Below are 24,097 nucleotides of genomic sequence, written 5' to 3'. Positions count from 1 at the left end.
TATCAGGCTGTCATGGGAACAAGTGATTCTTTTGTCACTGCAGAACTCATCACCGTACACAATTTTGCCTTCTGTTTGGATCGACTTCATGAGCCAAAAGCCCGAAGTACTATTTTCCCAATCATCAGAGCATCTCATAGTGACTTCATCTCCCTCTGAGAAAACCTTTACTGCAGGTGGACCAAATTTAGGGCACACCAAAAGCCAGTACGCGTGCATTACTTTTTCACCTTCACAGCTGTAGATATCTGAATCATTTAACATTAGTGATGGAAGTACCAGCGAGAAGTTTCGACCAATTTCTTGATTAAAACTGTAGGAAGCTGCTACCTTCATCCAAACCGGGGGCTGGTCATGAATGGGGTCCATGAAGGGACACTCCAGCACAGCTGTGTCTCCCTCTGAAGCATAACGTAGCTTTGTTTGTTTGGTCAAACGTACAGAGTAAGTGCTCACACACTGCTGTTGGTTCATCACCAGGCAGATGTAAGACGTTGGTTGGTTGTTGAAGACATGAAGAAGTGATGCGTTTGTCACCTCCAGGAAACTTTCTTGGACTTTATTCACCTTCAAAATTCTGTCTTTGAAACTCGTCATGAGTAGTTGTAGTAGTACTTCAACACTACTCAGCCCGGCTTGTTTCCACTCCCCGTAATGTCTGATCCAACGCACCGTCAGATTCTCACCTGCTCCTTTACATTGTACATCTACAGTAGAATCAGAAGCTGTGATACATTCTTCCCGCCTTACTGTCTTACACACAGTCAGGCTGATGTTTCTCTCATATGTCACGCTGCCCTGAGTCCAGCACACATCTTGGTACAGTCCAGAGTCTGAGTGGGTCAGGTTGTTGAGAGTAAATGAAGGAGAACCATGAAATGTCTCAGGAAATGAGAGTCGTCCTGTCAGGTCTTCATGTACTGTGAAGTTTCTGTTCCAGGGGTCAGAGATGTTCCACAGGACCAGAGTATCTTCACCAACACGTCTGGAGGTGATGCAGGAGCTGTTTTGATCTGGGAGCTTGAACTGTAAAGAGTCTCCTTCTTTTCTTATGGCGATAAATTCTTCTGCATGAATGTTGCTGATGAGAGTGAACAGCAGGGAGAAGCAGAGCTGTGCGACTGCAGCCATCCTGCTCAGAGGTCTCCTGGTGAGTGTCGTACAAGCACTGACACTGCTCGCTTCATGAGCTTCCTGTTTGTGGTTGGAGGAGGAACGCCACTTCTTTATCACATCATCAAGGAACACTTTGAAGCATTTAGCTCGATATCACGCCGTATATCTGCTTTCACTCTTCACAGGCCAAAGTGTGGACACGGTTTTTTTTATACTTCGTTGCATGGGTCCAGGGGTATCAAACATGTGGTCTGGAGCACAGAACCGGCCAGTCACAGTGTCCAATCTGAACAGTTACAAGTGAGATAATGTCAGCTTTACCACACAGCCATGAATATTTATGAAAATGTAAAAGTCCTTTCTAAACTATTTAAAACTTTTTGAATTGTTTTTTAGTTTCAAAAACAACTAAAAAATGTTGTTTCTTATGTGATCCTTCATAAAACATCACATATTTTCCAACATAATTCAGGGTTTGGTTTGGCCTAAGTAAGCAGAGAAGTCCAGGCATCCAGTTTCCATGCAGATGTTTACATGAAGCTCATCATCTGATGATGAAACTTACTTTGTACCCAAGCAGCCCAACCAGAAATTGAAAGTGTACATGCATCAAGGGACGGAGCGCATCCCGTCAATAGGTCCAAAGTGCAATCGAGGCTAATCCCATGATCTTCTTATTTTCTTGTAGACCGAAGTTGAAAATCTGGCAGTATTTATTTTTGTGATTTTTTTTCCACTCTCAGCCGTCCTTCTCCTGTATTTGGGCCTGTTTGTTAATTTATTTCAATCATGTAAACAATATACAGGTACATTTAGCAAAGAAAATTAGAGAAAAAAATACTATACAAAATAAAGTTAATACATTTCAATATTGCTTCTGTTCTGATTCAGTTACATGTCGAAAGGGAGAGGGAAGAAGTACACATTTATTTAATCCCACCCCTTTGCCATAAGTTATCCGTCAATATTTAGTCAGCTTCCTTACTGATAAGGAAGGACGATCGTGGCTCAAGAGTTGGGAGTTCGCCTTGTAATCAGAAGGTTGCCGGTTCGAGCCCCGGCTCGGACAGTCTCGGTCGTTGTGTCCTTGGGCGAGACACTTCACCCGTTGCCTACTGGTGGTGGTCAGAGGGCCCGGTGGCGCCAGTGTCCAGCAGCCTCGCCTCTGTCAGTGCGCCCCAGGGTGGCTGTGGCTACAATGTAGCTGCCATCACCAGTGTGTGAATGTGTGGATGACTGGATATGTAAAGCGCTTTGGGGTCCTTAGGGACTAGTAAAGCGCTATATAAATACAGGCCATTTACCATATAATCTGTAATAAAAATAGTGAACAGATTTCTGATATAATATATACTATAATATCACATCAGGAAATTTTCTAAATAGCGACATTCACTTAATTTCAACATTTTCCCTTTTCTTCATAGCTCAAGAAGATCATATCTTTATAACTGTCATGTTTCGGCTGTGTACAGGCAGGAGAAGGACCCAAACGCAAAACTCAAGACAATGAAATTAAACTCAAAAAGCTGCTTTATTGCAGAATGGCATGGAAAACTAAACTGGGACATGGATAACTAACACACAGGGAAACACAGCAATGAGGGAGACTACGACACTGACAAAGAGAAACACAGGGCTCAAATACACGAGGGAACAAGACACAGAAGGAGAGCACAGCTGGGAGTAATCAGGCTGGATGGGGCAAGGGAAGCAAAACTAGAAACACTGACATGAGACACGGACCTTCAAAGTAAAACAGGAAACACACTGACTGAACTCTAGACATGTAAACTTAACAGCAACTGGGGAGACAGAACATAGGAACCTGAAACATGGTACAAAAACGTCACAGTAGACACAACATGGAACACAGGGAAGCCATATTACAAAGCCAAAGAACTAAACCTATGATAACCATAACTGAGACCTAGGGAAACAAGAAACAGTACAACAAAGGACTCAAAACATAATCCATAATATAAAAACACGAGATCTCTTCAAAATAAAATAGGAAACATAATGAGACGCAGACATGACAACCAGAACTTGACAACGTAAGACACAGACATGAAACACATGAAGAGCAGGGGAGACTTAACATGGGTTGGAAACACAAGGGGGAACTAATAAGCAAATAAACATAGGAGACCTAATGACCTAAAATGTGTTTAGTTTTCATTGATGTGTGTGTGTCCTACAATAGTCAAGGGTGAAAATGAAGTTTAGTTTACAGATTTTTTTCTTGCTGTGTCTCATTATGCCAGCAGGTGGCAGTACGTTAGTCGAGTCGTCTGTGTTGCTGCTCCGTCCAGTTGCTGCAGAATCATGTCAGGAAAAGTCAGGAGAAAGCTCCAGAGTCCAATTTGGGATTACTATGAATATGACTGTGTTTTGGATAAAGCAAGTGTCTTGTAGTGGAAAGAGACAAATTATGAGGGACATTTCGAAAGGAAAAAAAAATCCCACAAACCTTAAAGTGCACTTGAAAAGCTCACACAAGAAGGCTAACCTAGCCTAGCCAAAACCAAGCGCACCATCCAGTTCGTGGACTGGTGCCCCACCGGTTTCAAGGTCGGCATCAACTACCAGCCACCCACTGTGGTTCCTGGTGGAGACCTGGCCAAGGTCCAGAGGGCTGTGTGTATGCTGAGCAACACCACCGCCATTGCTGAGGCCTGGGCACGACTTGACCACAAGTTTGACTTGATGTACGCCAAGCGTGCATTTGTTCACTGGTATGTGGGTGAGGGAATGGAGGAGGGTGAGTTTTCTGAGGCTAGAGAGGACATGGCAGCTCTAGAGAAGGATTATGAAGAGGTTGGAGTTGACTCTGTTGATGGGGAGGGAGATGAGGAAGGTGAGGAGTAGGTTCATTGCAATAAAATCATCAAAGTTATGCAAGTTCGCTCAGAAGCACTGTTACGTTGTTCTACCAAATCTTGTTACACATTCCTGTGTATATTTTTCAACTTTAAATAAATGTGTTTGAAAATGTGTTTTAATGCTATGTGAGAGTGTAACATGGAGACATGACCACTTTGTTTTGTAGTTCTGTTCTTTCAATATCAGCACTTTCTTTTATTAAGGTGCTGCTTAATAAAGAGTACATGAGCTGTTTAATCACTGGTGTGCTTAATTTTAACCCCCCAAAATCTAGAAAAGAAAGTTAACCGCCAGGTTAATTCTGAATAAAGTAAAATAACGTAAATAAATTAAAATATAATAATTTAACATTATAATAACTAAAAGCGACATTTTTAGTGAATCTATATCTTTCTTAACCCCCCTAGTTCACAAAGCCTTAAAGTTTACTCTTCGGGCGCCCCTCATCCGCCATTTTTTTCTGCCAAAATTATCCACACCCACTGACGCGCTATGCATTCTGGGATATGTTGGGCCACGAAGTCTACACCGCCACATCCTTAAAATTCAGGGAAATGAAGGACGCATTTGAGGGCCGGATTTCGAGCAGCCTTCGAAGTGGGACAGCCTTCGTCGCGTTGCTGTGACGTAATCGGCCTTAAAATGCGGCCTTTAAGGCTGCAGACCCTGAATTGGGAAACAGCCATAGCCTAACATATGAAACAGGAAAAGACGGCCGTGTAATCCCTTTATTTCCCTTGAGAGAGAAATGGATCTGAAACCACAGAAATCAGAGTGTTTGCAGAGTGCAGACACACAGATAATGAAGACATGCTGCTCGGAAATGTTAGATACAGATAAAAATGGTGTGTGTGTGTGTGTGTGTGTGTGTGTGTGTGTGTGTGTGTGTGTGTGTGTGTGTGTGTGTGTGTGTGTGTGTGTACTGAGCCCATGTGTGTGTGTGTGTGTGTGTACTGAGCCCAACTGCCTCAGTAATTATGGACCTTATAGTCCTTACAAACACTGTTTCACTAACTTCAGTAAACATTTTACATACATATGTCAATGCTGTGTAATTTACAGCAAACGCCGTGAACGCAGCGGTGCACGAGCCACTGCAGTGGAGCTCACGTACAGCTTTGTGGGCTCAAAATGTGGTTAGAAATATTTTGTACTTGTACTTTTGTATGTGTAAAAAGAATTTGTGTGTGTGTGTAAAAAAGATTTGTATGTGGACTTAGCCAAAAAAAAAACCCCGTGTGAATCTCTGCAAGTTACAAGTACGAATTTTGACCCTATTTTTCTTCCTTTCATCTGATTGGTCAATGTCATGTCAATCACAAATGTAACAATCCAATCAGAGAACAGATGGGTTTGGCTGTCGGAGGGGAGCTTTTTTGAACTGCAGGTTATTACTCTATAATATTACTTACTCTAATATTACTAATAATAATTATTAGTAATATTAATTATTAATTATCTAATAATATACTAATCTAATATTACTTACACCGCACTTTACAGTTATTTATTTGTAAAAAATGTTTTGATTGATTGAATCTTTATTTTGAACATGTTGAAAAAGTACAACAAAATAGAATTAAAAGAGACAAATGAACAAAGCAAAACAAAAGGAAAACGAGCAACCACAACTCATAATAAGCATAAGCTTATTTAATCCCACCCCTTTTCCACTATCTAGTATCAATAGACTACAGAAATACCTCCTTCCAATTACATTATATGTCATGTGTATTTATTTATTTTTTTAATATATATACATATATGTTTCTATCTATCCATACATATGTATACACACATACGCACATATACACATTTTCAATAACCCCATTAACACCTCAAGGATACACAACCTACAATTATATATACCCATACCAACATACCCGTGCACCTGCACACACATGAAAATATTAGACAAGAACACCCTATCAAATCTCTACCTTTTCCCTGTACCCTGTAAAAACCATATCCTTAAACCGCTTTTTAAACTGCGCCATGCTTGGACATTGCTTCATATCTTTACTTAGTCTGTTCCACAGCTTCACTCCACACACAGAGATGCAAAAACTTTTTAATGTTGTACGGATACGAGGATGTTTTAAATTTAATTCCCCCCTCAAATTGTATCCCCGTTCCCTTTTAGAAAACATTTTTAGAATATTGTCAGGAAGCAGGTTATTTATTGCTTTATATATAATTTGTGCAGTGAGAAAATGAACCAGATCTGTGAATTTTAGAATTTTTGATTTTAATCTTTAATTTTAGTGGATGTTTGGAATCATGTATGATTTTTGTTCCACTTCTCACATGTTTACCACTTTGTGTTGGTCTTTCACGTGAAATTCCAATAAAATTGATTCATGTTTGCGGCTGTAATGTGACAAAATGTGGAAGAGTTTAAGGGGGCCGAAACACTTTTGCAAGCCACTGTAAGGAGCTTGGAAAGAAAAGCATCTTGCATCAGGACATCCAGATGTTTTTCTTCTCTACAAAGGTGTATTAAAAAAAAGAACAGCAAATTATAATATTACAGCGGATGTGTGACCTTAAAGGTTTCTGGCTGAAAAAAGGTCACTGATCAAACTGATTCTTGCTCACAAAAAACATTTTAATCAGATTCTCTGGAGGAAAATTTGAAAACATTTCCTCCTAACTTCTCAGTATTCACTTATCAGCATTCAGTCAAACGTTCATTTACGGGTGTAGTTAAAAAACTGCTAATAACTGACTTTCCACAGCAGTTGTTTGGTCGGACACAGTGAGAGATGTAATCTGTTACTCTTCATGTGAGAAAGAAGGTGTCTCTGAGATGTACTAATAGTGTGTTAGTTCCAAATAGTAAATTAGTGAATGTATTTCATGGCAGTTTGATTATTCTGGGACAAACAGTGCAGTCTTCCTCAAAGCATCACTGTGAATATAATCATATAATGTTAAAAATATAATAACAGTCTTTTTATTATTGCTCAATGAAATAAATATTCAGCCCTTCAAAGGTGACTGACCTACTTCAACAGCCAAAATCACATATTTCTGGAAGGTCCACTCACTGGTTATTCAGCATGCCAGGCTGCAGTTACACCATGCAGACAAAAGAGCACTCGGAGCAAGTTAAAGGAAAGTTTATTCAAAAGTAGAAGTCTGGGAATGGAGACAGAGGAGTTCACTTAAATCTGTCATTATGAAACGGAAGCAATCAAATCTGCCTAAATCTGACACTCAAAGGTAGAGTTGGATGTCTCGAGACCGGTCTCAAGACCACTTTTACGTGGTCTTGGTCTCGTCTTGGTCTCGACGGACTTTTGTCTTGGTCTCGGTCTTGGTCTCGACGGACTTTGGTCTTGGTCTTGTCTTGGTCTCGCTGTTTCGGTCCTGCGTTCTCAAATCGACATAGTGTTCGGGAGATTTGGAGTCAACCATCAGCGGAGCGGGGGGGTGGCTTACTGGGCTTAAGCCCGGGTCATTTTTTCAGAAGCATGGGGTCTTTTGGAGTGTAATTTGTTAGTTAGATGCCTGACTGACAACTGTATAAAACAAGAACAACACACGAAGCACAGAGCGCACCGTCGTAAATTCCCCCTAATTTTGGTATGATCCGAGCTCAGGCACTAGGCGACTGAGCACAGCACCCATGTGAGCGAGGGGGGAGAAGCTGCTGCCTGCGAGTTTGCTGCAGACAGAGGAGAGCTTAAGTTTGACCAGGTACCAAAGCAAATCATTCGTACTGAACTAATAATGTAAATATGACGGTGTATCACAAAAGATTGATATCAAACTGATCACTTGGTTGCGTTACTTGCTCTTCGAGTGAATCAACAAATGGATAAATAAAAAGCCGAACAGCAATGCTGATTTTTTAGAGAGTCTTAGCTTACATTTCATATTTTCAGTTGTTTCCCTCCACGGCTAAACAAACTCTCTAAATCGGTTTCAGTTGTGTACTGATGTACACAACAATGGACATAAGGAGCTTCTTTCAAAGAAAAAACTCAGGTAGATGTTATTTTATATATTATGCTTTGGATGTTGTTCAGTATATCTATGCAAAACAGGAGGAATTTCAATACACAGCAGGATATTCACAGTTGAAACCAGATATTTACATACACTTTATGGAGAAAACATAAAAACTTTTTTTTACTGTTAAACATCAATTTAGAGTAAACTTTTGTTTTAGATAAATAAATGTTGAAATATCTTTTGAATTAGTGAAATGTCGGAATAAAAAGAGGGAGCTGTCTATTTTAATCACTTTCATCAAATGTAGGAGTACATGTACACTAAGTTTATTGTTAATTAATAAGAAACTCCAGACGATTCCATTCTGAGCTGAAGAAGCTTCTGATAGGTTAGTAGAGTCCATGTGAGTAAATTGGTGGCACACCTGTGGATGCATATAAGGCAAAACACAGAGCCTGTTTCTGTGACATGGGAAAATCAAGAGATGTCAACCAAAACACCAGGAAAAGAATTGTGGAGCTCCATAAGTGTGGCTCAGTTTGAATACAATTTGGTGCCATTTGCAATTAAGAAATACAGATAGTTTCTCTCTTTACTCTTAAAGTTAACAAATATGTTTTTTATATTTAGCAATCTAAAAAAATAAACATTTAGTCTGATTTGATGTTACAATTAAAAAGTGTTTGTGTTTTTATCTGAAGAGTACATAAATATCTGGTTTCAACTGTATAGTTGATGATGTTGGTGTTTAGCTTGTCAGCACAAAGAGGGAGAGAGAGAGGAGCAGAGAGGGAGAGAGAGGAATAGAGAGGGAGAGAGAGGAACAGAGAGGGAGAGAGAGAGGAGCAGAGAGGGAGAGAGAGAGAGGAGCAGAGAGGGAGAGAGAGGAGCAGAGAGGGAGAGAGAGGAATAGAGAGGGAGAGAGAGGAACAGAGAGGGAGAGAGAGGAACAGAGAGGGAGAGAGAGAGGAGCAGAGAGGGAGAGAGAGAGAGGAGCAGAGAGGGAGAGAGAGAGAGAGAGGAGCAGAGAGGGAGAGAGAGAGGAGCAGAGAGGGAGAGAGAGAGAGGAGCGGAGAGGAGCAGAGAGGGAGAGAGAGAATGACGACAGAACAGAGATGAACAAGAGCAGGTGAGACACACATGTTAGTCAAATGGTTGTTTGCCAAAACTCATCAGAACATGTAGCTAGTGTTTCTTTTTAGATACCATTTGTTACTTTTCAAATTCTATATTTATTAAGTTATGCAGGCTTGTTTGCACAACAAGGCTAAATAATTATATAAACTTTTCTCAATCTAAATATTGTACTTTGGTAGAATTAAAAAATAAGTGTAGTGCAGGTCTATGATGATTTTTAGTGCTACTATCATCTAGTTCTGATTCTGGTTCTGTCTTGGTTACTGTTGTAGTCCTGTTTTAATTCCGGATCAGTTCTGAGTCTGGTTGAATTGGGGTTTAGTCCCTGTGTCTTGATACAGGCCCGACTTTGTTCTGCCTTGCTGCTTAATTAAAAAACTAGTTTAAGGTGTCCTGCATATGTATATAGAATAGCATCTGGCTGCAGTTTAAAGACTTTTTTTGTCTCGGTCTCGGTCTTGGTCTTGTCTTGGTCTCGGATTAGGCGGTCTTGACTACAAGTCTACTCAAAGGTAAACTGGATACCTGGCTGACCATCACGTTCACGACCAGGTGAGGACGGATCAAAGATCAGGAGTCGATTTCAGGCTTGGGCTTGCTTTCATCATATTAGTCCAATCCAATCCAACTTTATTTATAGAGTACGTTAAAACCAAAATGGTTGAATAAAGTGCTTTCCATCACAAAAACTGAGATAATAGTAAAAAAAAAAAACCATAAACAGACAAAGAAAGTGAAATAACAATAAAATAAATACATAAATGAAAAAAAGATTTAAAAATTAAATGCTTAAATATATTAAATATTAAAACTAGTGCTGTCAGTGTTAATCTCATTAAAATGACGTTAACGCCACGCGGCAAATCTCCGTTAGTGAATTAACGCAGATCGTGTGGTTGTTTGCTGACAACAGAAAAAAAACATCAAAGGAGAAAAGTTGCATCTAAGAACACGTTTTTTTCTTACTGATGCTCATTAGTGAAACACAAAGACATTAGACAAAAATGAAACTTTAGACCCTCTCTTCCCCCAACAGAAGTCAAAGGGATCTTCCAGGAATAGTGACACTATTTTCTGGAGAATTGATTGGTCAGTACGTCGTGATTTCATACCTGCTGATCTCTAATCTGGAACCTAACCGGCACCAGCAGAGTAAAAGACACTTAACAGCTAAATTGAATCAAGCATAAAAACATTTTAGGCATCAAGACAAGTCATATTATCTGTGAATTTCCTTTTTGTGATTAGTCAGATGCTGCCAACACCTCCCTTTCCTTGTGAAGGTGCATGAGAAACCCTGAATTAACTTTGCTAACCAGCGGTTATCCAGATCACGACTGTTAGTGTAAGTGAATCCAGATGATGGAAAGAAAACCTGGGCATGCTGAAATCACTTCGTAGTATATGCCCCAGGGTTCAAAGGCCATCCAGTCGCACCATAACAAGAACATGGGAACACTAATGTTGTTTCTCCTTTTACAGTCATAATCTGCATTCATGAATGTTAAAAATGATTTTATTAGAAATGTATTTTGAAACAGAAGAGGTGTTTCAGTTAAGATAACACAGAACCACTTCAGTGATAGTGGACAAGATCTTTCCACTGCTGTGCAGTCCAGATGTACAGCTCACAGACTGATGGCAACCTCTCAGAAAACACGAGTTACAGTAGTAGTGATAAACAGCGAGACAAAGATCCTCTGCTGAAGCAGAAAAGGTTTTATATATTTCCTATGTAACCTGCAGGGGTGATTCTCAAGTCTGTTGGAGCCCAGGCAAAAAGGGACAGGGACACCTGACAGCCCAGTGTGCCCAGCAGAGCTGACATGATGGCTGTTTCAACTGAATCACACACTCTGCTTGCCAGAGGTGAGTGAGTGGAGTCATGTGGGGTTCCTTTAGGGAAGTCAGGTCCAGCGTACCGCCACTGCAGACTCTGCACATTATCGCTGCTGTAGACTCAAATTGTGCTAACAGTGCATTGTGGGTTGTGTTGTATCCGAATCTGCTGGCTGGCATCTTTTTCTCAATCCTGCCAAACTCCGCCCCTTTCATGTAAGCGTGCAGGGAAGACCCTGGGTTAGAGAACTGATAACAAACTCTGTGTGACAGTTTATCCTGATTACAAACGTTAGGGTACGTGAATCCAGATGATGGAAAGATAGCCCGGGTCTGTTGATGAGTCTCCACTTAAACACTGACTTTGTTTGTGTTTCCTGGAGTCCCGTCAGTCCTGTAAACCAGCGTCCCCAACCTTTTTTGTGCCACAGACCTACAATATTCTCAAGGACCGGCCTTTAAGGTGTCGAGGATAAATACAACAAAATAAAACCAGTACCGCTGCCAAAAAAAGAAGAGTTATTCAAAACACATGAGAAAAGACCCAGGGAAACAGAGTTAATGATTAAAAAAGATTTTAAAAAATAATGCTTAAAAATTCAAAGTTTTTCATTAAAATATTTTAATTAAAATAAAATATTTAAAAAAAAAATTTAAGCTCTACCACCAAAAATCAAAAAATAAAAATAATAATAAATGATGATAACATGTATTTATTATGTTGCTCTTTGTTTGATTTCTCTTCTGTTTTTTTTCTCCATACAGGTGATCCAGGTGTTTTGTTTGTTTTTCTTTTTGTTCCTTCCCCCCTTTCTCATCATCTCTTCTCCCCTCTGTTTTTCTTTCTCTCCCTCTTTCTTTCATTCTTTCCTTCTCCCTGTCCTTTCCCCCAGTCATGTCTGTCCCGTCTGTAACAACTGATAATAAAATAAAATAAATACACAATTATAATAAAGGTCAATCAAATGGACCAACATGGCATCTTTCTCGGCCTTCAAACAACAATTCTGATAGCTAAAGATCCAAATGGGACAGGCAAATAAATAAATAAATAAATGATGATAACCATGTGCAGCTTCTCTCGTCTTCCATTTTTCCCTGATATGTTTCAGACACGTGTTAAAGTGTGTTGGCTGCATATTAAGTTCAAAATGCTGATGAGCTCTGATCCAGTTGACTGATATACTCTGCTCTACATCCTGCACTGAAATATGAGGATTGTGTGTTTATTAAAATTTAAAATCATCATGGAGTCATTGACAGAAGAGCATCAATGTTCAGCCTGTTAGATTAGATTTAGATATTTTTATTTCAGAAATGATTCCTAATAAAAATGGAGAATATAAAAACACAATCAAAGCAGTAAAGTCCATATTATGAAGTGTTTGCTGTATCAGACAATCATGTTTATTCACAACAATGAAAACAATATAGTGCAGATAAACATGGCGCTGCAATGAATCTGCTCTTAAACACAATAACAAAATGCATTTTCCAAGAGAGATGATAATGATTCACATCAGAGTGAAGAACGAATACATTTACAACTGGTTTCTAACATTTCTTATAGATCGAACTGATCACTGATAGAAACAGAAGAATATTCAAAATGATACTCTGAGAGATACATGAATGAGATGTGGATAAACATCAAATCACATAAAACAAAAAGCACAAAATCACTATAACTGAAATAAAATATGAGCAGAAATATAGAAGAATTAAGTCAAAAGATAGAAAAAGGCAAAATGTTTAAAATATATAATCACATAAGAGACTGAACCGTCCAGTCAGGTCACAGATTCATATCTACAATAATATTTTTGTTTGGATTTAATCACTTCTATGTATTATTATTATTATTATTATTATTATTATTATTATTATTATTATTATAAGCATATTAAGTGTGTGTCTGAGCTGAAAGCTGCTCTCCTCTCCTGGTTTTCTGTATCACACAGACCACAACAACACAAAGCATCACCTGCAGACCGCTGAGCAGTATCCACCTGACTCTGTAGAAGGTCGAGTAAACCCCAAAGGGCTCTCTGTAGATCAGAACAAATGTTTCTGCTGACACACACTCATACTCTGACTTAAAACCTGCACACACATACTCTCCTGCATCTTCCAGTGAGACATTAGAGATTATCAGGCTGTCACGGGAACAAGTGATTCTATTGTCACTGCAGAACTCAATATCGTACACAATTTTGCCTTCTGTTTGGATCGACTTCATGAACATAAAGCCCGAAGTACTAGTTTTCCAATCATCAGAGCATCTCATAGTGACTTCATCTCCCTCTGAGAAAACCTTTACTGCAGGTGGACCAAATTTAGGGCACACCAAAAGCCCGTACGAATGTATTACTTTTTCACCTACACAGCTGTAGATACCTGAATCATTTAACATTAGTGATGGAAGTACCAGCGAGAAGTTTTGACCAATAATATTGTAGGAAGCTGCCTCCCTCCACCAAACTGGGGGCTGGTCATGAATGGGGTCCATGAAGGGACACTCCAGCACATCTGTGTCTCCCTCTGAAGCATAACGTAGCTTTGTTTGTTTGGTCAAACGTACAGAGTAAGTGCTCACACACTGCTGTTGGTTCATCAACAGGCAGATGTAAGACGTTGGTTGTGTGTTGACATGAAGAAGTGATGCGTTTGTCACCTGCAGGAAACTTTCTTGGACTTTATTCACCTTCAAAATTCTGTCTTCGAAACTCGTCCTGAGTAGTTGTAGTAGTACTTCAAAACTACTCAGCCCGGCTTGTTGTTGCCACTCCCCGTAATGTCTGATCCAACGCACCGTCAGATTCTCACCTGCTCCTTTACATTGTACGTCTACACTAGAATCAGAAGCTAAGATAGATTCTTCCCCCTTTACTGTCTTACACACAGTTAGGCTGATGTTTCTCTCATATGTCACGCTGCCCTGAGTCCAGCACACATCTCGGTACAGTCCAGAGTCTGAGTGGGTCAGGTTGTTGAGAGTAAATGAAGGAGAACCATGAAATGTCTCAGGAAATGAGAGTCGTCCTGTCAGGTCTTCATGTACTGTGAAGTTTCTGTTCCAGGGGTCAGAGATTTTCCACAGGACCAGAGTATCTTCACCAACACGTCTGGAGGTGATGCAGGAGCTGTTTTGATCTGGGAGCTTGAACTGTAAAGAGCCTCCTTCTTTTCTTATGGCGATAAATTCTTCTGCATGAATGTTGCTGATGAGAGTGAACAGCAGGGAGAAGCAGAGCTGTGCGACTGCAGCCATCCTGCTCAGAGGTCTCCTGGTGAGTGTCGTACAAGCACTGACTCTGCTCGCTTCATGAGCTTCCTGTTTGTGGTTGGAGGAGGAACGCCACTTCTTTATCACATCATCAAGGAACACTTTGAAGCATTTGGCTCGATATCACGCCGTATATCTGCTTTCACTCTTCACAGGTCAAAGTGTGGACACAGTTTTTTTTTATACTTCGTTGCATGGGTCCAGGGGTATCAAACATGTGGTCTGGAGCACAGAACTGGCCAGTCACAGTGTCCAATCTGAACCATTACAAGTGAGATAATGTCAGCTTTACCACACAGCCATGAATATTTATAAAAATGTAAAAGTCCTTTTTAAACTACAGGGAGTGCAGAATTATTAGGCAAATGAGTATTTTGTCCACATCATCCTCTTCATGCATGTTGTCTTACTCCAAGCTGTATAGGCTCGAAAGCCTACTACCAATTAACTCATTCACTGCCATTGACGTCTATAGACGTCAATTGAAAAACTTACGTTGACTGCCATTGACGTCTATAGACGTCAATTACGTTTTTCAATGGGAGGGGCCAGAATACAACCTCGGGCAGCTTGTCAGTGAATTTTATTTTTTCATATATTTGTAAATAAATTGTTTTGATAAAACATAACCTTTCTCAGTGTTATTTCTGTTTTATAGAAGTGAAAAACTATTTTATATGTTAGAGGTGTCACAAAGCAAGAAATATTAGTGTCAAAGGCACTTTTCTGCTTGAAATGTATTTTTCACAAAAAGCTCGTTTTCTCCCTTTTTTTGGTCAAAACAGGCATTTTTGGTGGAACCCACCTCTCTTCTACAGCTGATTACTAAAGAATGGAAAATGGTAGAAACAAGCTTTTTTTTTTGGATGAAAGAAGAGAGTCTGTTCTTCATTTTGGTAGGTTCAGCGTTTATATGATCATAACACACAGTTTTCTGTGGCTCTTCAAAAATGAGTAAAAATGCTCAAAAACCCTGGCAGTGGGGAGTTACCTGATTTGAAAATGGCTGGCAGTGAATGAGTTAAGCATATTAGGTGATGTGCATCTCTGTAATGAGAAGGGGTGTGGTCTAATGACATCAACACCCTATATCAGGTGTGCATAATTGTTAGGCAAAGTCCTTTCCTTTGGCAAAATGGGTCAAAAGAAGGACTTGACAGGCTCAGAAAAGTCAAAAATTGTGAGATTGTCAGGTTAAGGCTGTGTGCAGGTAGGAGTGGAAGTAGAAGGACCCAAAGTGCAGACACTCGGAGGCGGAAAGTGGCTCAAAACTCAGCTGTTATTGCTTGATGGCAAAAAGTGGCAAAATGTAACAGAAATCCAAAATCCAAATAAACTTACATGACCAGGCAAACGGACCACACAGCATAAATGAGAGTAGATCACGACACAGACACAAAGAAACACGGGGCTTAAATACACAGAGGGAGCAATCAGGGAATGGGTAACAGGAGGGAAACACAGCTGGGGCAAATCAGGCCTAACGAGACAAGGGGAAGCCAAACCAGACACATTAACATCAGACATGGACTTTCAAAGTAAAACAGGAAACATAATACAGACTCACAGGCAGGCACTATAACAAAGGGAACAAAGACGTGGGACCAGGGCAGACATAGACACTGACTGGATGTGGGGATACAGCAGACAGGAGAGACAGCAACTATGGAACACAGACAGAAAACCAGAACACTAAAACTCTAAACAAACCCCACCCAGAGAACCTAAACTAAGAATGATCCTAAAACCCATAAAGCAAAGCTAGAATATAATGAAATAACAAAATCAAAGAACCAAAAACACAAAACACTGGGTCAACGACCCAGGGACCCTAACAGTACCCCCCCCCCCCCCTTAAGGGCTGGCTTCCAGACAGCCCAAATCAGAACACCAAAAACAAAAAACAACCCAACCAGGGCGGGCGGTGGGGGAAACAGGACGGAGGGCACGAAACAAATGATACACATCGAGCCATAAACCAAAACACAGGGAACAAAGTCCAAAACAACAGCACTAAGGCCTAGGAACAGTCCAAAAGCAAACAAACAAAAGAGCCCATGAAAGGCGCAGAGGCCCAGGCAACAGTCTCGAAAAAGTTCAGGGGGGCGGCCCGGAGGCTGATGGCACAACAGTCCAAATCCGGGATGGTCAGGGGGGCGGCCCGGAGGCTGACGGTCCAAGAGCCCAGAAAACAGTTCAGGAGGCCGGGCAGGCGGGAGGCACCGGCGGAGCAGATCAGGAGGCCGGCCGGGCGGGAGGCACCGGCGGCGACCGAGCAGATCAGGAGGCCGGGCGGGCGGGAGGCACCAGCGGCGACCGAGCAGATCAGGAGGCCGGCCGGGCGAGAGGCACCGGCGGCGACGTAGTTCAGGGGGCTGTCCATGACGGCGGCGTAGTTCAGGGAGCCGGCCATGATGGCAACGACGTCCAGTCATCGGCCGGACCGGACGTACAGGACGAGCAGGCCGGACGGGACGGAAGGAACGTGCAGGCCGAGCAGGCCGGACGGGACGTGCAGGATGAGCAGGCCGGACGGGACGTGCAGGACCAGACAGCATGGGGACCTCAGGCGCAGACGAAGCGAGACCGAGCGAGGCTGGACCAGGAAACGCAGAGGCTGAGGCTGGACTAGGCGGAGCTGCAGAGGCTGGACCAGGCGGGGCTGAAGACTCGGAGGCTGGACCAGGCGGAGCTGCAGAGGCTGAGGCTGGACCAGGCGGAGCTGCAGAGGCTGGACCAGGCGGAGCTGAAGACTCGGAGGCTGGACCAGGCGGAGCTGCAGAGGCTGGACCAGGCGAGGCGGAAGCAGATGCTGCGGGCGGTGTGGATGTTGAGGTTGCAGGCAGTGGAGCCGGTGGTGGCTGAATGGCCTCGCCAGAACCGTCAACAGACACTGGGATGTGCTGGCTGGGTCCTCCCGGACACCCAGCTGAAGAGGCAAGAGGCTGAACGGGCCCCTCGGACCCTCCAGCGGAGACAGGAGGCTGAATGGGCCCCTCGGACCCCCCAGCGGAGACAGGAGGCTGAACGGGCCCTCGGACCCTCCAACGGAGACAGGAGGCTGAACGGGCCCCTCGGACCCTCCAGCGGGAACAGACGGCTGAAGCGGTCCCACGGACCCTCCAGCGGGAACAGACGGCTGAAGTGGTCCCTCGGACCCTCCAGCGGAGGCAGGTTGCTGAACGGATGACCGAGGAGAGGAGTGACGGTGGCGTCGCTTCCTTCTAGACGAGGGAACAGGAACCGGTGGAGAAATGGAGACCTCATCCTCTGACCACATGGCCGCCAGGAAAAAGGCAGGCGAATGGACAGGCGAACAAGGTCCCGGCTGGTGTGAGGAAGGAGAGGCAGTCTGAGGTAGCGACGAGGCAGGTGGTGAGTGTGCGTTGTCCTGGGGTGGCGGTAAAGAAGTGGAGGTGGAGGTAGAGAGAGCAAGCTCGCCAGCCCTGACTTGCTCCCTCCAGGCAGCTATGGAGCTGCCCAGCACAGTGTCCATAGAAAGCTGAGTAAGCCGAGGGTTGCTCCGAATGATGGCATCTACAGCGCTTAGCCCAACGGCCATGGTCCTCAAATCATTGGCCTGAGCAATGCGGTCAAGGAGCTTAATCATCCGCTCCATCTCAGCGTTGAATCCAAAAGCTGAAAAGTCTGCGGGGTCCATGTTCTGGTCGTGATCTTCTGTCAGGTTAAGGCTGTGTGCAGGTAGGAGTGGAAGTAGAAGGACCCAAAGTGCAGACACTCGGAGGCGGAAAGTGGCTCAAAACTCAGCTGTTATTGCTAGATGGCAAAAAAGTGGCAAAATGTAACAGAAATCCAAAATCCAAATAAACTTACATGACCAGGCAAACGGACCACACAGCATAAATGAGAGTAGATCACGACACAGACACAAAGAAACACGCGGCTTAAATACACAGAGGGAGCAATCAGGGAATGGGTAACAGGAGGGAAACACAGCTGGGGCAAATCAGGCCTAACGAGACAAGGGGAAGCAAAACCAGACACATTAACATCAGACATGGACTTTCAAAACCAGAACACTAAAACTCTAACCAAACCCCACCCAGAGAACCTAAACTAAGAATGATCCTAAAACCCATAAAGCAAAGCTAGAATATAATGAAATAACAAAATCAAAGAACCAAAAACACAAAACACTGGGTCAACGACCCAGGGACCCTAACAGAGAGATCTTGCAGAGGGATGCAGCAGTCTCAAAATTGCAAAGCTTCTGAAGCGTGATCATCGAACAATCAAGTGTTTCATTCAAAATAGTCAACAGGGTCTCAAGAAGCGTGTGGAAAAACCAAGGCGCAAAATAACTGCCCATGAACTGAGAAAAGTCAAGCGTGCAGCTGCCAAGATGCCACTTGCCACCAGTTTGGCCATATTTCAGAGCTGCAACATCACTGGAGTGCCCAAAAGCACAAGGTGTGCAATACTCAGAGACATGGCCAAGGTAAGAAAGGCTGAAAGACGACCACCACTGAACAAGACACACAAGCTGAAACGTCAAGACTGGGCCAAGAAATATCTCACGACTGATTTTTCTAAGGTTTTATGGACTGATGAAATGAGAGTGAGTCTTGATGGGCCAGATGGATGGGCCCGTGGCTGGATTGGTAAAGGGCAGAGAGCTCCAGTCCGACTCAGACGCCAGCAAGGTGGAGGTGGAGTACTGGTTTGGGCTGGTATCATCAAAGATGAGCTTGTGGGGCCTTTTCGGGTTGAGGATGGAGTCAAGCTCAACTCCCAGTCCTACTGCCAGTTTCTGGAAGACATCTTCTTCAAGCAGTGGTACAGGAAGAAGTCTGCATCCTTCAAGAACAACATGATTTTCATGCAGGACAATGCTCCATCACACGCGTCCAAGTACTCCACAGCGTGGCTGGCAAGAAAGGGTATAAAAGAAGACAAACTAATGACATGGCCTCCTTGTTCACCTGATCTGAACCCCATTGAGAACCTGTGGTCCATCATCAAATGTGAGATTTACAAGGAGGGAAAACAGTACACCTCTCTGAACAGTGTCTGGGAGGCTGTGGTTGCTGCTGCACGCAATGTTGATGGTGAACAGATCAAAACACTGACAGAATCCATGGATGGCAGGCTTTTGAGTGTCCTTGCAAAGAAAGGTGGCTATATTGGTCGCTGATTTGTTTTTGTTTTGTTTTTGAATGTCAGAAATGTATATTTGTGAATGTGGAGATGTTATATTGGTTTCACTGGTAAAAATAAATAATTGAAATGGGTATATATTTGTTTTTTGTTGAGTTGCCTAATAATTATGTACAGTAATAGTCACCTGCACACACAGATATCCCCCTAAAATGTTATATTGGTTTCACTGTGTGATGGCATGCCACACATGGTAAGCTCCACACCTCATCACCCGTTGATTCACTTTAGTTTAATTTACAGTCACTACTTTAAAATATTCTATTTATTGTTCAATATCGTTTCTTTATTAAATGTATTCATTTTTCCATCACACCTTCCAATGTTTATATGGCGTGCACACATATTAACCTTGCAAGGTCAAAGTTCTGTTTTATGTTATATTAATACATCTTTCTTTGTTTGAGTTACCTGGGGGTTGGTGTCTCCTCCTGTCTGGCAAAGGGCTGGGAGACCTGAAGTACTACTGACAGCCTAATTGGATTGCACCACATGCTTCATTGCCTGGGGGGTGTTTCATGTTTGTTTAAATGTTTTGTATTAGTTGGTTATATGGCAGCCATCTTGTTTTCCCCCGTGTGTCATTTGGTTTAGCTAAACCAGTATTTAAGTCCCCCTGTGTGTCATTTCAGCAGGTCAGTTTGTCATATGTTTGTTTGAGGTTTTGTTAATTATTATCTTGAGTTTAGTCTATTGAGTTGACCTCTTTTATTGGTCTGCCTGTTTAAGTTTTGGCTTTGTTAAATATGTTTTCATATTTTTGGGTCAATAAAACCCATTTTTTGAATTAAAACCACCTGTGTCCTTTATGCTTTACTGCTTGGTCCCTGACAATTGGTGGAAGCAGTGGGATCATCCAGTATTGGACACAGGTCTTTTTTCTTTTTCTTTTTTTTCTTTCTTCTGTTTTTCCCCATGAGGAGGAAGAATGCATCGTGGTGGCAAGAATGAAAAGAAAAAGGGATCTGCTCAGCAAACCTGCGAAGAGGAGGAAAATGGAGCCTCAGGAGTCACTGAAGTTGTGGAGAGAGTTGAAAAGGAGCCTACTTTGTCTGATCTAGTCAATATGCTACATGCTCACATGGAACAACAGGACATCCGGGATGCAAAACAGAGTGAGTTAAATGCACGACAAGAACAGCGATTTAAAGCCTTTCAACATCAGTTTAGACTTTTGCAGTCAGGAATCCAAGTCAGAACATCACCATCAGATTCTGCAGAAGCTCGCTCTGACTCATTAGAGTTTGATATTCATCCTTCTTCCTCTGTTCAGCAGGCCCAGGCTGAACCAGTTATGACTAATTCCAATCCAGCCATTTCACCAGCATTTCAGTTTCCCCTACAAATAGAGGGCAGATTGGAAAGATTAACTGAAGCTGATGATATTGAACATTTCCTGATCACATTTGAACGTATGGCTACAGCTTATCGACGGCAGAAGTCAGATTGGGTTTTTCATTTGATACCCTTGCTTACTGGTAAAGCTAGAGGTGCCTATGTTCACATGGACATTGATGATTCATTAGACTATGATAAAGTGAAATCAGCTATTCTGTCAAAATATGACATTAACCCTGAAACATATAGGCAAAGATTCAGATCCCTGGACGTTCAACCAGATGAAAGCCCTCGGGAGCTATATGCGAGACTGAAGGAGCTTTATGGGAAATGGATCCAGCCGAAGGGTAAAACTATTCATGACATTGGTGAAACTATAATCTTGGAGCAGTTTCTCAGAATGTTATCTCCTGAGCTTCAGGTTTGGATCAGAGAACACAACCCTGGTTCAGCAATGGAAGCGGCTCGGTTAGCTGATGTTTTTGTTGCTGCCAGAAAGAAGGGGCAAGCATGGAGCCATAATGCATGGAAGGTATCGAGGGACACCCGGAAGATACCTCAGCAAAACCATCTGGATTCAGCAAATACAAGCACCAGTAAGAGCTCTCAGTCTACCACTAGACCACCAAAGGCCTCTGGTAAGAAGCTCATTTGTTATCTTTGTGGATTAGAGGGCCATACAAAACCTATGTGCCCAAGAAATTCTGCTAAAATGGTGCAAATGTGTTTTGCTCCTCGTTCTAATGCTGATCCTGAGCAGGAGAGTGCCAAATCCATCAAAATGAGCCAGATTGAAGTGAATGGGGTTCTACTCAATGCCCTTCTTGACTCTGGCAGTTCTCGGTCTCTTATTCACTCAGATTTTGCCCCACCTAATATTGTTCGCACCAGTGATACAATTTCAATCTGTTGTGTCCATGGAGATGAGAAAAGATATCTGACAGCTGACATCTACATTAAAGTTCAGGACCAGATGTATCTGCTGAATGTGGGTGTTGTGAACAGTTTGCCTTACTCTGCCGTGTTAGGGCGTGACCTTCCTGTGCTTTTTGATTTGTTGGAGTCTGAGCAGACTGAGGAGTGCAATGTAGCTGTTACCAGAGCTCAGGCTAAGCAAGTCAGTACCCACTCTGAGACCCTGAGTGCCCTGCCCTTTTTTAATGAGGAGTTTGAGACAACTGTGGTGAAGCCACGGAAGACCCGCAGACAAAGAAGGCAGGAGAAATTCAAATTTTCACCTGTGGATACACTAACAGACGCTGAGCCAACACCGTCACCCCTAGGGTTTAATATTCCAACTGAAATTGCTGAACTCCAAAAATCTGATCAATCTTTAATATCTCTTTTCCGGAAGGCCAAAGAAAAGGAACCTGGAGTGGAGCAGGTTAACAGTGAGTACATCTTGCAAAATGACATTCTCTATCGTCAGCAGGGGTCGGTGCTGCAGCTGGTGGTTCCCCAGAAGGTTAGAAACGCCATTCTCACCTTAGGGCATTCTATTCCGTGGGCTGGCCACCTTGGTAAACACAAGACCACAGCTCGCATCAAACATCATTTCTACTGGCCTGGTCTTAGCAAAGATGTGGCTCAGTTTTGTAAAAGTTGCCCACAGTGTCAGATAACATCTGCTAAAATCCCCCATAGAGCTCCACTCCAACCTCTCCCTGTCATCGGCACTCCTTTTGAGCGTCTTGGAATGGATATTGTAGGGCCTGTTGAGAGGAGCAAAGCAGGAAATCGTTACATGCTTGTTGTAACAGATTATGCCACAAAATATCCGGAGGTGTTCCCTTTAAAATCTATAAAGGCCAAGCCCATTGCATTTTGTTTAGTGCAGTTCTTTGCAAGAGTTGGGTTTCCACGAGAAATACTAACTGATCAAGGCACTAACTTCATGTCTACTTTGTTAAAGCAAGTTTATCAGTTGTTGGGTATCCGGGGTCTGAGAACTTCACCATACCACCCTCAAACTGATGGGCTGACAGAACGGTTTAACCAGACATTGAAACAGATGCTCAGGAAGTTTGTCAACGACAGTGGTAACGATTGGGATCAATGGCTGCCATATCTACTCTTTGCTTATAGAGAAGTCCCCCAAGCCTCCACAGGTTTTTCACCTTTTGAGCTGTTGTATGGTTATGAGGTTCGCGGCCCTCTAACTCTGTTAAAGGAGACCTGGGAGGGAGACAAGGTGGAGGAGGGACCCAAGAACATTTTGTCTTATGTCATTCAGATGAGAGAACGGTTAGAGAAAATGAGTGAACTTGCTCAATCACATATGGTGGAGGCCCAGCAGCAGCAGAAATCTTGGTATGATAAATCTGCTCGTCAGCGTGCGTTTGAGCCAGGACAAAAGGTGCTCGTGCTCCTCCCCAGTGACAACAACAAATTGTTGGCAAAGTGGCAGGGGCCATTTGAAGTCATGAGGAAGCTGGGACCCACCACATATGAGGTGTCCACCCCAGGGCAGTTGCGCTCCAGCAAGGTCTTGCATATAAACCTTCTGAAGGAGTGGGTGGAGCGTATTGAACACAAGGCAGATGCAATGCTCATACGGCGAGTGCCTGAAGAAGATGAAGCAGATGAGCAATATTTACCACCTGCTGGCTCTCTGGATTATGATCTCAGCCATCTCCCAGAGGACAAGCAGCAGCAGGTGAGAGAAATGTGTAAATCAGCAGTCTTTCAAGAGAATCCAGGGAGAACTGACATTGTCGAACATGATATTGTGGTACGAGAAGGTGCCTCTGTGAGACGATTAAGTTACAGGATCCCGGAACGTCTGCTGCCTTCATTGAAGAAGGAAATTGATTTGATGTTATCCCTAGGGATCATCGAAAGATCTAAGAGTGAATGGTGCAACCCTGTGGTCTTGGTACCCAAAAAGGATGAGAGTATGTGGTTCTGCATTGATTTCAGGTACCTGAACTCCATATCCATGTTTGACTCCTACCCGACACCAAGAATTGATGATCTACTTGAACGTCTGGGAAAAGCAAGGTACCTGACCACAATAGATCTGTGTAAGGGTTACTGGCAGGTCCCACTCACTCAACGGTCCAGAGAGTTCACAGCATTCAGAACACCATGGGGGCTTTTCCAATTTACAGTCTTGCCATTTGGACTACATGGAGCTCCAGCAACTTTCCAACGGCTGATGGATCAGGTATTACATGACTGCTCTGACTTTGCTGCTGCTTACTTGGATGATATTGTTATCCACAGCAACACCTGGGAGGAGCATGTGGAACACCTGCGAACTGTTCTGGACCACCTGCACTCAGCTGGGTTGACGGTGAATCCGTCAAAGTGTGTTTTCGCCGCTGCTGAGACAGAATACCTGGGCCATGTCATCGG

The 24,097-nt window shown here is 42.9% G+C and overlaps 1 long non-coding RNA gene across 1 annotated transcript; it reads left to right on the top strand.

Moving 5' to 3' along the window:
* Nucleotides 1-9,581: 9,581 nt before the first annotated feature.
* Nucleotides 9,582-11,913, top strand: LOC308400971. The gene is made up of 3 exons (XR_013972457.1): nucleotides 9,582-9,651; nucleotides 10,846-10,968; nucleotides 11,704-11,913. It is a non-coding gene; the product is annotated as an uncharacterized lncRNA (long non-coding RNA).
* Nucleotides 11,914-24,097: the final 12,184 nt, after the last annotated feature.

Source organism: Rhamphochromis sp. 'chilingali' (assembly GCF_963969265.1).
Source record: "Rhamphochromis sp. 'chilingali' genome assembly, chromosome: 8".
Classification (NCBI taxonomy): Eukaryota; Metazoa; Chordata; class Actinopteri; order Cichliformes; family Cichlidae; genus Rhamphochromis; species Rhamphochromis sp. 'chilingali'.
This window is presented reverse-complemented; position numbering and strand designations above follow the sequence as displayed.